The following is a 16,812-nucleotide window of genomic DNA, read 5'->3' on the forward strand; positions in this document are numbered from 1 at the left end:
CCTCATAGGCTGCAGGCACCTCTGTAGCCTGTTACAGAGTTTCCCAACCTTTTCGGACTTGAGCCACCCCTGGACAAAAAAAAATTCCTCAGGGCCCCCCTACCAAAAATTGTTTAGAGAAAGACAGAAAATAGCTAAAAATAAGCACTACATTCTTAGGGTATGTTCACACAGCGTTTTTTTGTAAGGCAGAAAAAATCTGCTTTTGAATTGACAGCGTTATTTGATGGGGTTTTTTTAGCGTTTTTTTTTAAGCCGTTGAAGCAAATGCAAAAGACGCAGCAAAAAAAGCTCAAAGAGCGCCAAAGCTATTTTCTTCCTACTATTAATTTCAATTGGAGGTCAGAGGTGGAAACCACTTGAAGACCATCAGCCCCCCCCCCCCACTCACAGTAAAATGACCATCAGCCCCCCACTCACAGTAAGGCTGGGTTCACACACACTATTTACGGACGTAATTCGGGCGTTTTAGCCCCGAATTACGTCCGAAAATGGGCTCAAAAGCGTCGGCAAAGATCTGCCCATTCATTTGAATGGGTCTTACGATATTCTGTGCCGACGGTCATTTTTTTTACGCGCCGCTGTCAAAAGACGGCGTGTAAAAGAGACGCCCGCGTCAAAGAAAAGCCTGTCACTTCTTGAGACGTAATTGGAGCCGTTTTCCCTTGACTCAATAGAAAAACAGCTCCAATTACGTCCGTAATTGACGCAGCGAATAGCGCCTGCACATGCCATTACGTCTGACATTCCGGAGCCGTTTTCTCCTGAAAACAGCTCCGTAATTTCAGCCGTAATGGACGCTGCCATTGGAACATACCCTAAAATGACCATCAGCCCGTCCACTCACAGTAAAACTACCATCAGCCCCCACTCACAGTAAAATGACCATCAGCCCCCCACTCACAGTAAAATGACCATCAGTCCCCCACTCACAGTAAAATGACCATCAGCCCCCCACTCACAGTAAAACTACCATCAGCCCCCCACTCACAGTAAAATGACCATCAGCCCATCCACTCACAGTAAAATGACCATCAGCCCGCCACTCACAGATGCCCCTTGTAGGTCGTGCCACACAGCCCCCTTGTAGTTCGTGCCACACAGCCCCCTTGTAGTTCGTGCCACACAGCCCCCTGTAGGTCATGCCACACAGCCCCTTTGTAGGTAGTAGGGATGTCACGACACCTGAATTTGGACTTCAATACCGATACTTCGTGTAGTATTGCAATTTCTATACCAAAACGATACTTTGCCAACAGTAATAAAAAAAAGTTCTTCCATTTTCTGATGTGAGGCATGAGGTGTGATGATGAATTTAACCTCCATTTGCCTCACATTAATAGTAATTAACCCCATCATGTTTCTCAGTCATAATGGGTTAATGTGTGAGGTACATGATGGGGTTAATTACTATTAATGTGAGGCACATGGAGGTAAAAATTCAGCATCACACCTCGTGCCTCACATTAATAAGTGAAAAGTTTTTTTTTATGTTTTTTTTAATGTTTTTTTTACAGCGTACACATCATAAATGACGCAAAAAAATAGTTGTGCAGGTTATTACGGCCGCGCCAATACTGAATGTGTATATTTTATATATTGAGACTTATTTTAAGGTTTATTGTAAAAAAAAGGCGTATGTGTATTTTTTTAAATGTAACATTACTTTATTTTTAAACTTTAATATACTGGCATATATCAGATATATGTCAGTACATTAGCCGGTGTATGTATAGTACACAGGCAGTTGTTAGGACAGACCTAAGTATGCCCTAACAACAGGAAATATGGTAAGACAGCCCTGGGGTCCTTTAATAGACCCTGGGCTGTCTGCCCATATATGGTATGGCCCTCAATCGCGTCACAGGAATTCCCTGTGACGCGATCCAAGGGGCATCCCCCTCCTCACTTTCCCCTGAATGCTGCAGTTAGTTTTGATCGCAGCATTCAGGAGAATAGCGGCGGAGATGAGCGGTTTCTCTGATCTCCGCCGTTATAGAGCGGAGCTGCGGCTGTGTAATATAGTCATTGCCCCGCTCCTGACAGAAGTGCGTGCGCGGTCAGCATGAGGTTATGCGGCCGGCGCTGCACTAATGAGCGGCGGCGCAGACACCGAAGACAGAACATGGGGGTGTTTTGCAGTGCGGCCGCCATGTTCTGTTTTCAGGGCCACAGCTCATTAGTGCAGCACTGGCCGCATCGCATCATCCTGACAGCGTGCACTTGTCAGGACTCAGGAGCGGGGCAGTGACTGTATTACACAGCCGCAGCCCCGCTCTCATTCATCATGTATTACTATACTTACCGGTGTGGCTCGAACCATTTGGGGATGCACAGTATCGAAGTTTTGATGCATTGTGCATCCCTAGTAAGTAGTGCCACAAATCCCCCCCTTGCCGCACAGCCCCCTTGTAGGTAGTGCCACACACACCCTTGTAGGTAGCACTCCCTTCCTGTAGGTAGCGCCACTGTAGCTCCCTGTGGCTGGGGATTCCGCTCCTTGACGGAGTGCTTGATGTCTTTGTCCATATATGAACAGTGACATCGGGCAACTAACTCCTGAAGCGGAATCCCTGTCCACAGCGTTGCAGACGCTGTGACCGGGGATTCCACTCCAGGAGAAGCCCCTGACGTCTCTGTCCATTTAGTCGGGGGTGCCATCTACAGGGTTTCTGCAAAAAAATCTCCTCCTCCTCCTCACATCCACTTCGCGCTATGAGGAGGAGGAGGAGGAGAGAAAGCACGTCCGTGGCAGTTGTCCAGAGGAGTGTCGCGGCACCCCTGGAGGGTTCTCATGGGAACCTCATGTTGGGAACCACCAGCCTAGTAGATCGCAGAGGAGGGAGATACCTGATAGTGTTCAATAGTATCTGCGTCCTTAGCAGGGCCGTATTTACAACTCACGCTGCCCTAGGCACTAAGCCTGAATATACCCCCATTACAGGCCTATTTAGTTTAGCCAATTATCATCATGATTCGCCAGTTTCTGACCAATTATAATGATATTTGGTCAGTGTTAACAAAGGGGAAGATCAATGATAAAAACTTTGCTTATCGTTAATCTCTAATGAGAAAAAAAAAGGTAATACACCCGGCCGTAGTCATAGCGATGCGTATTCTGTTCTGAGCGTAGCCCCGCCTCCAGGGATGACGATGCATCCCATGTGACAGCTGCAGCCAATCAAAGGCTGCAGCTGTCACATGGACTACAGCGTCATCGCAGGAGGCCGGGCTACGCTCAGAGAGAGAGAGGGACTACGGCCGTGAGTATTAGCTTTTTTTTAAATTTATTTCTGCAGTCTTTCCGCCCAAAAAACGACACCAAAATTTGGTGCTGTTTTTCAGGTGAAATTCCCTGCGGTTCTCAGGACGTATACACTGTGTGGTTTTACGTATCCGCCCTGTGTGTTCCTACCCTTATAATCAAGTTGCTCTCCCTCACAAATATTATCTCTAAGGGCTTATTCAGACGAACGGGATATATGTCCGTGCAACGCACGTGATTTTCACACGCGTGGCACGGACCTATATTAGTCTATGGGGCCGTGCAGACATGTGCGTGATTTTTATGCTGTGTGAGTCCGCTGCGTAAAAGGGTGTATTAATTCATGGCCGCACGATTTTGCAGATAAAGGGACGGTTTACCCGCGTTAACGTGCGGCCATGAATTAATATACCCTTTATGGCCGCACGATTTTGCAAATTACAACAACTTACCTCCTATTCATTCTCTATGGGAGCGCCGGAAAAAGCAGAACACTGCACTCGGCCATCTCCGGCGCTCCCATAGAGAATGAATGGAGCGGCAGTGCGCACGCGAGTGTAACCGGAATACCCCTTAACGAGGTATTTGACAGCCGCTCCTACATAGTGCCAGCGCGGTTGTTGGCCGCGTTGCGACAGTGTGAGGGCTGCTCCGTGTGGCCGTACCCTAAAGAATCCTTTCTCCCCATACATAACGCTAAGTTCCCCTCCCCCCATGATTCATAATAAGCTCCTACACCACAAAATAAACTATACAGAAGTCCCCCTCCCCACAAAATACATGTATAAAGAATCCCCCACACTCCTATAGCATTTAGGGCAATGTCCCCTCACCTTCAAAATCGATCTGTAAAAAATACACACTCAAAGTACCTATAACCTAGCCTCCCCTCCCCCACAAAATCGATCTTTTAAAAAAACAAAAAAACATCCTGTTACACATCACATAAAGCCCCCTCTCTCCCCCTCCCTCACACAGCACATAAAGCCCCCTCTCTCCCCCTCCCTCACACATCACATAAAGCCCCCTCTCTCCCCCTCCCTCACACAGCACATAAAGCCCCCTCTCTCCCCCTCCCTCACACAGCACATAAATAAACATAGATTAAGCTAAAGCTGCTGCACTTACCTGACTCTGGAGCTCCGTGGAGGAGTCTTCACTGGGGCAGCAGCACAGCAGGAAGGAGCTGCGTGAGGTGCTGAGTGTGTGTGACACTGCAGTACAGGCTGTGCCGATTGGTGGAGCAGACAGAAGCACCTGCTGCTGCTCCTCCAATCAGCGCTCACTTCACGCAGCAGTGCAGAGGGGGGAACATTTCTCCTCTCTTCTGCTCGTACCCACTGGCGCCCCCCTTACAGCATGGCGGCCGGCGCCCTGTGCGACCGCACGTGTCGCACATAGCTAAGGCCGGCCATGTTCACCACCCAATGAATTCACACACAACCAAACACCAACGCCCATCTGATCAGTCTTGGACCGTCTCACACATACCCGAACCACTTTTTCCTCCAATAAAACATCCGCAAACAGAAGACCCCCAAACCGCTTTGCACTCGGTGACACCAATTCGCTCACCCGCAATGCTGCGAAAAAGGCCAAAGAAAAAGCAGTACGCAGCAAAACAGACTCATAAGGATCAAAGCAAACTGCCGGAACAACCGTCAGAATCCTTAGTAATAAAGCATACGTAATGGGCCTACTAGCATCCTTCACAATATGCTCCTTCTTCCACCCCTTCAATGCCTGTCTAATAACAAACATTTTAGTCACATCAGTACAACCCCACAACTTCAACATAAACGCAATACCAGTCAAACCTTTTGAAACCGTGTACACCGAAGAACCATTAGTACGCATCCGAGACAAATACTCCAACGTAACCTCATAATGCTGCTCATCATTTGTAGGAAAAACCCCGCCAGATAATTCCAACCACTCCGCCCAAGACTTATTATGGCTCCGCCATGTACCTGGTACCACAGAACCTTGAACTAGCCGGGCAAGTTCCCCTCGACCAGGGCCCATAAGTGATCCGGGCAACGCTCCCCTTCCAGCCGTGCTCCCGGGTGAAGCTCCCGAAAGACCCCCATCTGCAAACGAGATTAGGCATCTGCGATTTTATTCTCAACACCAGGCACATGTGTGGCCCGAAACCAAATGTTCCATTGCATGCAACGTAGAACTAGATGCCTAAGTAACGCCAAAACCGGCAATGATACAGAAGACAAATTGTTAACAGCCTGCACCACTGCCATATTGTCCATCCAAAAACGTATGCGACTATTCAACATCTTTGAACCCCACAATTCTACTGCAACCACAATGGGAAAGAGTTCTAAAAGTGTCAAATTCAATGTCAGACCCATACTACTCCAGCCCACAGGCCAACATGCAAAACACCACTCCGCTCCAAAAACCGCACCGAAACCGACACTGCCAGCAGCATCTGTGAACAGCTGTAACTCAAAACTGGAAACCTCAGACTGACAAATCGCCCTACCATTAAAAGATCGCAAAAAAGTCTGCCACACACGCAAATCATCTTTCATTTGCCTAGTGACACGAATGAAATGATGTGACTGCGAAATACCCCTAGTCGCCAATGATAGGCGTCTAGAGAAAACGCGACCCATGGGAACGATCCTGCAAGCAAAAACCAGCAACCCTAACAGTGACTGAAGATGCTTCAGGGTAACCTTTTTTGATAAAACAAATTCGTCAATGGTAGAAAGCAAACGCTTGTCGTCAGGTAATTTGAAAACCATCCCTTGCGTATCAATTTCAATACCCAGAAACGACAAAATCGTGGCCGGACCAACCGTCTTGTCCTCCGCTATCGGGACACCAAATTCAGACATTAAAACTCGAAAGGTTTTCAGCAAATAACCACATATTCCTGAATCACTTGGACCTACAAATAAAAAAAGTCGTCTAAATAATGAATGGCTGAAGAAATACCTGTCTTGAAACGAACTGTCCATTCCAGAAAGGAACCAAAAACGTCAAAATAGTAACATGAGATGGCACAACCCATAGGCAAACACATGTCTACAAAAAACTGCTCATCTAAACGACATCCCAACAAATGGAAACAGGCAGGATCCACAGGCAACAAACGAAAAGCTGGCTCTATGTCCGATTTAGCAAGCAAGGCACCTACGCCTGCCTCCCGTACCAACCGCACAGCCACATCAAAAGACGTGTAAGACACTGCAGCCTCATCTCTGGAGATCCCATCGTTGACCGAATCCCCACGAGGGAAGGAAAGGTGATGAATCAACCTAAACTTCCCCGATTCCTTTTTGGGGACCAAGCCAAGAGGAGAAACCCGTAAATTCGTATAAGGTGGCTCCCCAAAGGGGCCCGCCATCCTGCCTAAAGACACTTCATTCAGCACTTTTTCCCGTGCCAAACACATGTTTTCTTTCACCGATTTTAAATTATCTGACAACATCAAAACCGAAGAAAAAACATGCGGAATGAAAAAACCTTCACTGAAGCCCCGACCTAACAGGTCTGCTTCCTGTCTCTTGGGATACCTGGCGAGCCACGGCTCCATCGCGAGAGCGCTCACCGGAGTTCTCCGCTGCACCGGCAGGACCCACCTTGGAAGGTTGTTTTGCCCGTCGGAAACAGCGAAGCGCGGAATGGGCACCCCCGCAGATGGAGCACTCATGACGAAACTTGCAGGAAGAATAGAACCTACAATGTCCCTCATTGTAGAGCCAACATGCTCCTGTTGGGCGCTGCGCCGCAATACCGGGTGCTGAACCCGAAACTGCGGCTCCTGCCTGAAAGGGCCGAGCCTGCTTTTGAGCCAAAATTAGCTGTAACCACACATCCGTGCAAAACAGCGAATCACGGAATGTCAAGCCAGACATACTGGCCGCCCGCTCAGGCGGAGGCTGAGCCCCCCCTGGCGAAACCAACGGAACCGAAGCTCCGCCTTTTGTACACAAACCATCCAACAAGCTTTTTAATGCAGAAACTAAATCAATAGCAGATAAATCACCCTTAGGTAGCCATGCGTTCCCACATGGAGACTCACCGGAGAAGGGCGTCCTCGTCACTTCCGAGGGTGCATCAACTCTCCCAGACACCGGAACCACAGACAGATCCCCACCAGGTGGACAGGCTGAGGCGACTTCTGGAACTGGAACCAGCGAAGACGAATGACGATCCCTGTGCTCCCGACGACGACTCCTCGTGTATCTCCTTCCCGTGCGGCTGGGTGTACTGGCTCCCGACGACGACTGGGACGGCGAAGAAGATGCTGTACTGGAAGACACACTCCTACTCCGGGAACGGCGACATCTCTCAACCTGATGGCGTGGACGCCCGTGACCACCACGACGATGTCCTCTCCCATGCCGTCTCCTTCGCCGTCTGCGTCTCGCCGACACCGCACCTGGAAGAGAAAACTCCGAAAGAGAAACTGGCAAATCACGTTGCTCCGCAGACTGCCCGCACGGCAACAGATCACTGCTACCGCACGACAATCCACCCAGCGAACTCCTCTCATTCACAGTGCCTGTGCCTGGTAACCACAGGCCACTCACCAGCTCTCTCCCCAGCTCTGTGTCATTTCCAGAACCACCAGCAGGTGGCAGCAACTGCACACCTAACCTGCTGGTGCCTGAGGCCTGCGTCTCTGCTCTCCTGAGACCGCCCCCTCCAGCTCCCCTCTCAACCACGGCCTGCTGTGAGAGGGAGAAAGCTGTCGGGCCGGGAAGAAGAACCAGCGGTGCATTAATAACGGCCCCGGCTTCTGCGGCTGCTTGAGGCCTTGCACTGCCTGCAGCCCGGATGGGGAGAACTGCAGAAGCTCCCCCAGCCAGGGGAGTGGGTGGCACGACGTCGGGACCGGGTGAAGGGGAGATCAGGCGACGGCGCCTCCGTCCCGCTCCTGAAGAGCGAACGGTGCCGGCCCACCTCTGTGTGGCTGAAGGTGGACTGGGGCTCATACGGGGAGGAGGCCGAGAAACCTGGCGCGGCCTACCTCTAACTGCTGACGCCGACAGGACTCCATCGCTGCTGACACCGACCCTGCCAGGAACACCTCCAGCCAGCTTGTACCCTCCGTGGCAACCCGCTGTGCCACCTGCCTCATCAGCTCATCCACCATCTGCACTCCGGAAAACGCCCTGGACCGCAGAGGAAGATCTCTCACAGGACCAGACGTCTGACGTTTGCAGCTCCAGCAGGTAAGATGGTGAACTGCCCTTGACCTCAACTATTTATCTGCTCCTAACCCCTCCTCTATCCCCTTGTCCCACCAATCCCTGCTCCTGATTTTTCCCGCACTTTTCCCACCCTTCTTTCCCCCTATCACATACAGTCCCAGGCACTTTCTCTATTTGATTTAGTGCCTCAAAAACTAAAAAAAATTACATTTATATATATATATATATATATATATATATATATAGATAAACAAATATATCTAGCAGCACCGGTCTAGACTATTAAAAACTAGGGAGCTGCAATGGATCAACACCCTGAAACCAAATGGGCTCAATGTCGATTATGCGTTTAGTGGAGTAATGTGAGAGATTTTCCTTCCTCTTTCCATCATGCCCCATTATGTTGATACACTTGATGTTATTATCAGTAATTATTAACATGTATACTTATTGGTTTTATTACCTGTTTGAAATATTGATATTTATTTTTCTCTATTCTTCTTTAGAGCGTTCTTTTGAACTTGTTTGAAGATTACCTCGACAGACGAAGAATATCACAGATTTTTCTGTGTATAATTATTATCCAATATTATTAAAAATTATTATATTTTTCTTGGAATTTTTGCAATTTTTATTTTTTACGGATAACATATTATAATATTCTATAAAAATATATATCAGTATATGTAGTATGCCATTATATCTCTAGAGGGTGTATTATATACATATCAATAGTACCTATAGGATTAAGAGGTTTAGACGTATATGTGGTATTTACTTTGACTCCTCAAAGAACAAATATAGGAGTTACGGGGAACAATACGGCAAGTGGACATATGACATGTCTGCATTGCATTTGTTTTACCCACTAGTGAGGTGGGGATGGGCATTTATAGAATGGCCACCGGCCACCCCTTGAACTCCATTTTTAACAACAATACTTAAAACTCTGGTGTGAACAGGGCTGTACCGCTGCGTTAATGCCTCTCTCCTCTTTGGATGCCCTGTTGGGACATTCATTTGAATGTATTCACACTCTCCATTGATAAAGCTTTATCTTATATTGGGAGCTATACAGTCCCCATTATGGTATGATTAGGTTATTTAGGATATATATACACATACCTTTTGATATATTCCTAAACAAATGGGATTTTTCCCTATTTAAAGATGGCCGCATCGCGTCTGCGCTTCATACCGGATATCCGCAATACTTAGAACATGGCAATATTCCAACGCATGCGCAGTAGCGTTTTTTCGCTTACCGCTATGGCGGCGCCGTGATAACACGTCCTATGAGGTGATTTTCAATTTTAATTTGTTTTTATGTTTCACACATGATTCACACACATGTGAACACTACTCTTAATTGGATACTTTAACTGTATTGTGAGTTATATGCACATTAAGGGTATGTTCACACGGCCTATTTATGGACGTAAATCGGGCGTTTTTGCCCCGAATTACGCCTGAAAATAGCGCCTCAATAGCGCTGACAAACATCTGCCCATTGAAAGCAATGGGCAGACGTTTGTCTGTTCACACGAGGCGTATATTTACGCGCCGCTGTCAAATGACGGCGCGTAAATAGACGCCCGCGTAGAAGAAGTGACCTGTCACTTCTTTGGCCGTAATTGGAGCCGCTATTCATTGACTCCAATGAATAGCAGCGCTAATTACGGCCGTAATTGACGCGGCGTTCAAGCGCCTGCACATGCCGCTATGGCTGAAATTACGGGGATGTTTTCAGGCTGAAACATCCCCGTAATTTCAGCCGTTACGGACCCCCGCCGTGTGAACATACCCTGACTGTTGCTTATCCATCTTACTTTGACACTAGATGTTTAACTCTGATGTGTCACTTTTTACTATGTATTTATTACGCTATTTTTGTGATGCTGTTATATACTTTTTCTCTGATTATGTTTGATTCACACACTTGATTGTCACTATGTTATATACTTGGAATGTATCACATGTTATTTGCTTGAGAAAGGCTCTAGAGGACAGAGCTGAAACGTTGCACAGGGGGCAATAAAAGTACCCTATTTTCACATTTACTGCGGAGTGCTGCCTATTTTTTGAATACTATATATATATATATATATATATATATACAGGAATCCAAAAGTCCAGCAGCACAGGCATTGTGTGGGTGCAAGCCCTGAGGAACCGACCAGTGACCCAAATATAAAGAATTTCTGACAAGCTTCTATTAAGCCCTGCCAGGGGCAGGCCATTATAGGAGCACAAAAATGGGCAGACCTGGGGACCTTCATTAGGCCCCCAGGCTGCCATTGCAACCATCGTCACCCCGCAATTGCATTGCGGGGGGCGCTATGAGCTGCTAGAGGGGTTCATCCCCCTCTTTCTAACTATTTAAATGCCGCGGTCGCTATTTAACGGGTTAAACGAGTGGGTTCGAGCATGATCCAGCTCGTTACTTCAGTCTCCAAAAGACTGAATGTTAAAGGAACAAATTCGGAAGGTTGCAGCATTGGTGAAACAGAGAAAAGTGAACAGCAGAGCAACAAGCTTCATGGTTCAGGATCAGACAAGATGTGTGTGCAGCTCCCCGTCCCTTCCAAAGTGTGGTGTGAACAGGAACTACAAGTTCCTCTACTTTTATTCATTTAAATCGTAATATGTTTTGTTTGGCAGGTCCCATCACTAGGCTGAGATCTCATATTTATATGGAGTGATTTATTAACTGATGGGTCTGGAATATATCCTCTAAATTCAGAGACAGAATTTAATATTTATTGGCCATAATGCAATGTAGAAAATGAGCTGTAGGATTGTACATGACCTTCCTAAGTAGAGTCGTGTGTTAATGAACCTTCCCTTACCCATCTTATCCCTCCACCCCCACCTTTAGGAAAGACACGTGACACCGAGGTTGGATGTGAAATGGCCACAGCAGCCGTTTATTAATTTCACAGTTTTATCAAAACAATTTAAATCCGAAACATTCGGATAACTAGTTAGGAATCCACCAGAGAATTCCTCCTAATAATTCACATGACCCAACATGGGTCAGAATCGTACATAACAATTTAACGTTAACATTAACCCGAGCAGAGGAAGTCCTTGAAGCCCCTTCAGATGTTCCTTTTTAAGAACACACCGAATTAGCCATCTGCAAACCACCAATTACCTCCAGCCGTAAACCAGCTCGGAAGCACCGTTCACCTCTGCAGATGGCTCCAACCACTAGAAGTCCACTTCAAGGGGATAACACCCGATGAAGCCCTCAAGTGATATACCGACCACTAGAAGTCCACTTCAAGGGGATAACACCCGATGAAGCCCTCAAGTGATATACCGACCACTAGAAGTCCACTTCAAAGGGATAACACCCGATGAAGCCTTCAAGTGATATACCTTCTACCAGAAGACCACTTCAAAGGGATAACACCCGATGAAGTCTTCAACCATGTACCTTTTTTGGGGGACGCATACCCCCGATGCGACCCCCCCACCATTTTGTACTGACTGGCCTCAAGGACTCCCCCCGCCAGCTGCCATGACAACAGAACCTACTCCGGGAAAAAAGGAAAAACATGTTAAATAAGCACACAAAACAAAGACAACACTCATAAACGGACGTACATAAAGACCCACAGGGGTAACAAACAAAGGGCGGGAGGGTGGGAGCTTGTCTCTCCCTGTGTTACTCCTCCCGCTGCTTCCGGCTCAATGCCGCAAACAGCGGGAAGCTCAGCAACGGCCCCCTGACTCCTCCTTGTCCCTCCTCCACCTCCTCCTAACTCTCCCTCCAACTCTCCCTTACCTATTAACCCTTTCCCTACCAGTGAGGTCATGGAGGCTTCCCCTTAAGCCCTGCAGGCTGCGTCCAGCCTCTTCTTGACCTTCCTAAGTAGAGTCGTGTGTTAATGAACCTTCCCTTACCCATCTTATCCCTCCACCCCCACCTTTAGGAAAGACACGTGACACCGAGGTTGGATGTGAAATGGCCACAGCAGCCGTTTATTAATTTCACAGTTTTATCAAAACAATTTAAATCCGAAACATTCGGATAACTAGTTAGGAATCCACCAGAGAATTCCTCCTAATAATTCACATGACCCAACATGGGTCAGAATCGTACATAACAATTTAACGTTAACATTAACCCGAGCAGAGGAAGTCCTTGAAGCCCCTTCAGATGTTCCTTTTTAAGAACACACCGAATTAGCCATCTGCAAACCACCAATTACCTCCAGCCGTAAACCAGCTCGGAAGCACCGTTCACCTCTGCAGATGGCTCCAACCACTAGAAGTCCACTTCAAGGGGATAACACCCGATGAAGCCCTCAAGTGATATACCGACCACTAGAAGTCCACTTCAAGGGGATAACACCCGATGAAGCCCTCAAGTGATATACCGACCACTAGAAGTCCACTTCAAAGGGATAACACCCGATGAAGCCTTCAAGTGATATACCTTCTACCAGAAGACCACTTCAAAGGGATAACACCCGATGAAGTCTTCAACCATGTACCTTTTTTGGGGGACGCATACCCCCGATGCGACCCCCCCACCATTTTGTACTGACTGGCCTCAAGGACTCCCCCCGCCACAGCGAAACAGGCCTTGACCACCTTAAGCCTGTGAGTTCCGCCACACCACCACCGCCCTTTCTATTCCTTCTGCTATCGCCAAGCTCCAAAGATCAATGCCAACCTCGGTCAGATGAACCCCATCACCCCTCCAGAAGTTCCCCACTCCTGACTCCAAATCCCTGTGCCGCACACAAATGCCCCCGATTTTGCTACGAAACGGGACACCGCCCGATTAACTTTAATGCGAGCCTTATTGACTCTTTCACTGACCTAGCCAACCGCCAATGTTTCCTCGGGACTATGTCCGACCACACTATCACCAACTTGGGATAAGAAACCCACAAACCCAACATATCGTGTTTGATATCCCGCACCAACTCACGCAAGGGGCAGACTCCTAAGTCATCCCCACCCACGTGCAACACTAAGACCTCCGGAACCCTATCAAGCCGGGCCTATGTCTGGAATTCTGCCAACCCCCTGCTCCATGACATACCTCTAAATCCCAGCCAATGCACAACCGCATCCTGTCGCGGAATGCGCAACTGGCGACCGTCCGGGCACGTACGAATGACCCAGTGCACGTACGAATGACCCAGCAACCACACCAAACACGGAGGCGAATCTGAAATGGAAAACAATTAGACACCGCCATACAAAACATTTTTTAAGCGTTAACCACAACCTCATAACAAATGGAGCGGACATAGGACTTAACTCAGTTGGACTCCCAACGACCAATGCGCCGCACCCCTTCATCATCCAACCCCCAGCGCCCCGCTGCAGTTGCTGCGCCAATCCTGAAGGAATGAGATGAATATGAGCCCGCCGCGACACCAACCGCCGTCAGACATTCCTTAAATACATCTCCAAACTGAAACCTGGACAAAACGACCCGTCCACATGACGTAACAAAGGCAAATCTGGAGACCCCGCTTGCGGCTTAAAAAACCCCGCATGCACTCTACTGGGCACATAACCGACCCCGGGAGGGCGAACAAAACTATCCGCTTACCCTTCCCTACTTGGCTAAGCAAAGCAAACGACACAGGCCTTCTACTATCCGCCTCCCCTCTACCTCGGCCCAACCCCTTCAAAGCCTGTAGCACCAAAAATTCCTTAGATACATCTTGAAAGCCTCGTAACTTAAAACCAAACGCCACCGCAGATATGAACCGGTTCACCTTTGCCACTGAAAACCCCGCCTCCCAGGCGTCCCCTAACCAGTACAAAAGTGCCACCAACCTGTCTCTATCCGTATTGACGTCACCCAACTCTCTTACCCACTCCTCCCACTGCCTCCAACAAGCAGAATAAGCACTCCACGTCGTGCGCGCCAAAGACCTTTGTATCAGTTGTTCTACGGGACCGAGACCAGATCCCAAAGATGTTCCGGACAAGCCAAACCGAGACGTTCCGCTCCCAGTGCCAATTGCCGAAACCGGTCCCACTGCGAGCGAGAAAGAGCATCAGCGATGCAATTCCGTACCCCCGGCACATGCACCGCCACCACCCACGCGTTCAACGACAAACATACCAACACTAAATGTCGCAACAATTGAACTACAGGAGGAGAGGACGCCGTGATGTTATTAATGGCCAGCACCACCCCCATGTTGTCGCAGTAAAAAACGAACCTTCTTATCCCTGAGCCTGTCCCCCCAAATGGTTGCCGCCACCACGATGGGGAACAGCTCGAGCAGGGCCAGATTCCGCGTGAGTCCGCTGGACACCCAACTAGCCGGCCATTGACCTGCGCACCACGGACCTCCCCCGTAAGCTCCAAAACCGCCCGCCCCAGCCGCATCCGTAAAATTATTCAAATCACTCGCACTCCCGCCGTTGCCGCTGCCAACCGTCTACCAAACACCCTCCCCATTGGCATAATCCGGCAGGCGAAATTCAACTTCCCCAGCAGCGACTGAAGCTCCCGCAGCGTCATTTTCTTCAGTCCACAAGCCCGCCGTACCTCCAGCCTCAAAGCACCCAGCTTATCCGCAGGGAGACGACACTCCATTGCTACCGAATCTATTTCAATTCCCAAAAAACAAATCGTCGCTACTGGGCCCTCCGTTTTTTCTGGCGCCAAAGGGATCCCAAAATCCCTCGCAACCTTCTGTAGTGCATAAAGCAAATTACCGCAAACCGGCGAACCCCCCGGGCCAACGCATAAGAAATCATCTAAGTAATGGATCAACGAGTCGACCCCGGATACTCCCCTCGCTACCCACTCCACGAAGCTACTAAACGCCTCGAAGTACGCACAAGAAAGGGAATGCCCCATCGGAAGGCACCGATCCACATAAAAGGCCCCATTCCAAAAACAGCCCAACAGCCGTTGGCTTTCTGGATGAACTGGCAACAACCTGAACGCCGCCTCGATTTCGGTTTTTTCTAGCAGCGCGCCCGGACCCGCAGCCCGCACTAAACCCACCGCCTCATCGAATGAGGTATAGGCTACGGAGCACAACTCGTGATCTATCCCGTCGTTTACCGACGAACCCTTGGGATACGATAAGTGTTGAATTAAACGAAATTTTACGGGCTCGCGCTTAGGAACAATACCCAACGGGGACACAACTAAATCTTTTACTGGCGACTCAACAAAAGGCCCTGACATGCGACCCAACGAAACTTCTTTTAACAATTTGTCCGACACGACCTTGGCATGCGAGTAAGCCGATTTTAAATTCCTCCGCGTAACCGGAACCTCATAAGGAGGCGGGGGAATAACGAAACCAACACGAAAACCCTCGTAAAGCAACTTAGCCGCCGCCCTGTCCGGATACTCATTTAGATAAGGGGCCATCTTTTCCACCCTCACCGGTGACACCCCCTTGACCAGCCGCGGAGGACTGGTTCCCTGACCTCCTTTTCCGCATACATTTCGCCGCCCCGTGTGATGCACCATTACACTCCGAACACACGTGCTTGAACTTGCACGTGGCCCCGAACTTGCACTGGCCTTCATTAAATTGCCAGCAAAACCCTGCCTTTCCCCCGCCGCCTTGTCCAACCTGACTAGACTGGCCTCCTTGGCCGGCGCTCCCGGGAAAGGACTGCCTAACCGGAGCCGTAACCCGTAACCAGAGAGCAATATCCTTCTGGTCCCACCGAATCGCCGGCCGAACCGCTTTTCGCTGACGGAATTGCTCGTCGTATCGCAGCCACGCCTGGCCCCCATACGCCCTATGAGCCTCCCCAATAGCATCAAAATAACAAAACAACGCCGAACAATTTTCCGGCGCCTTTTCCCCTATCACACTGGCTAATATGGCGAACGCCTGCGACCAATTAACGAACGTCTGCGGGATAAGCCTATACCGCCGCCGTTCCTCCTCGTCCTTTTTACTCTCGTCCCGCTTGCTCTTATCCAAATTAAATTTAGCGAGCGGCAAGAGAGAAAAAATCTCTACATATTCGTCCTTCCAGATCCGCTCACGCACCTCCTGCTTTAAATGCGCCCCCAACGGACCTTCGAAACACACATACACCTCCCCACGAGCGCGATCATCAATACGCACCCGATCGCCATCTTTTTGCGCCTCGGTCTGTACCGACACCGCGACCGCCTCTCTAACCGCCGTTACGGGCCGCGCTTGTAACAATCCCCCTTCCCTGGGACCCTCCCAAACTACCGCCGGGGACACTTCCGTGACTACCGGCGCCACCGCCCTATCTAGGCGCCCGACCAGCTCTCTCAAGCAACCCACTAAGTCTGCCAAACCCGCGCCATCGCGCCCGCCCGCGCCACTACCGGCCACCGATGCGACGCTAGCAGCCCCCCCGCCGATACCC

The sequence above is a fragment of the Rhinoderma darwinii genome, chromosome 3, assembly GCF_050947455.1.
Source record: "Rhinoderma darwinii isolate aRhiDar2 chromosome 3, aRhiDar2.hap1, whole genome shotgun sequence".
NCBI classification, from domain to species: Eukaryota; Metazoa; Chordata; class Amphibia; order Anura; family Rhinodermatidae; genus Rhinoderma; species Rhinoderma darwinii.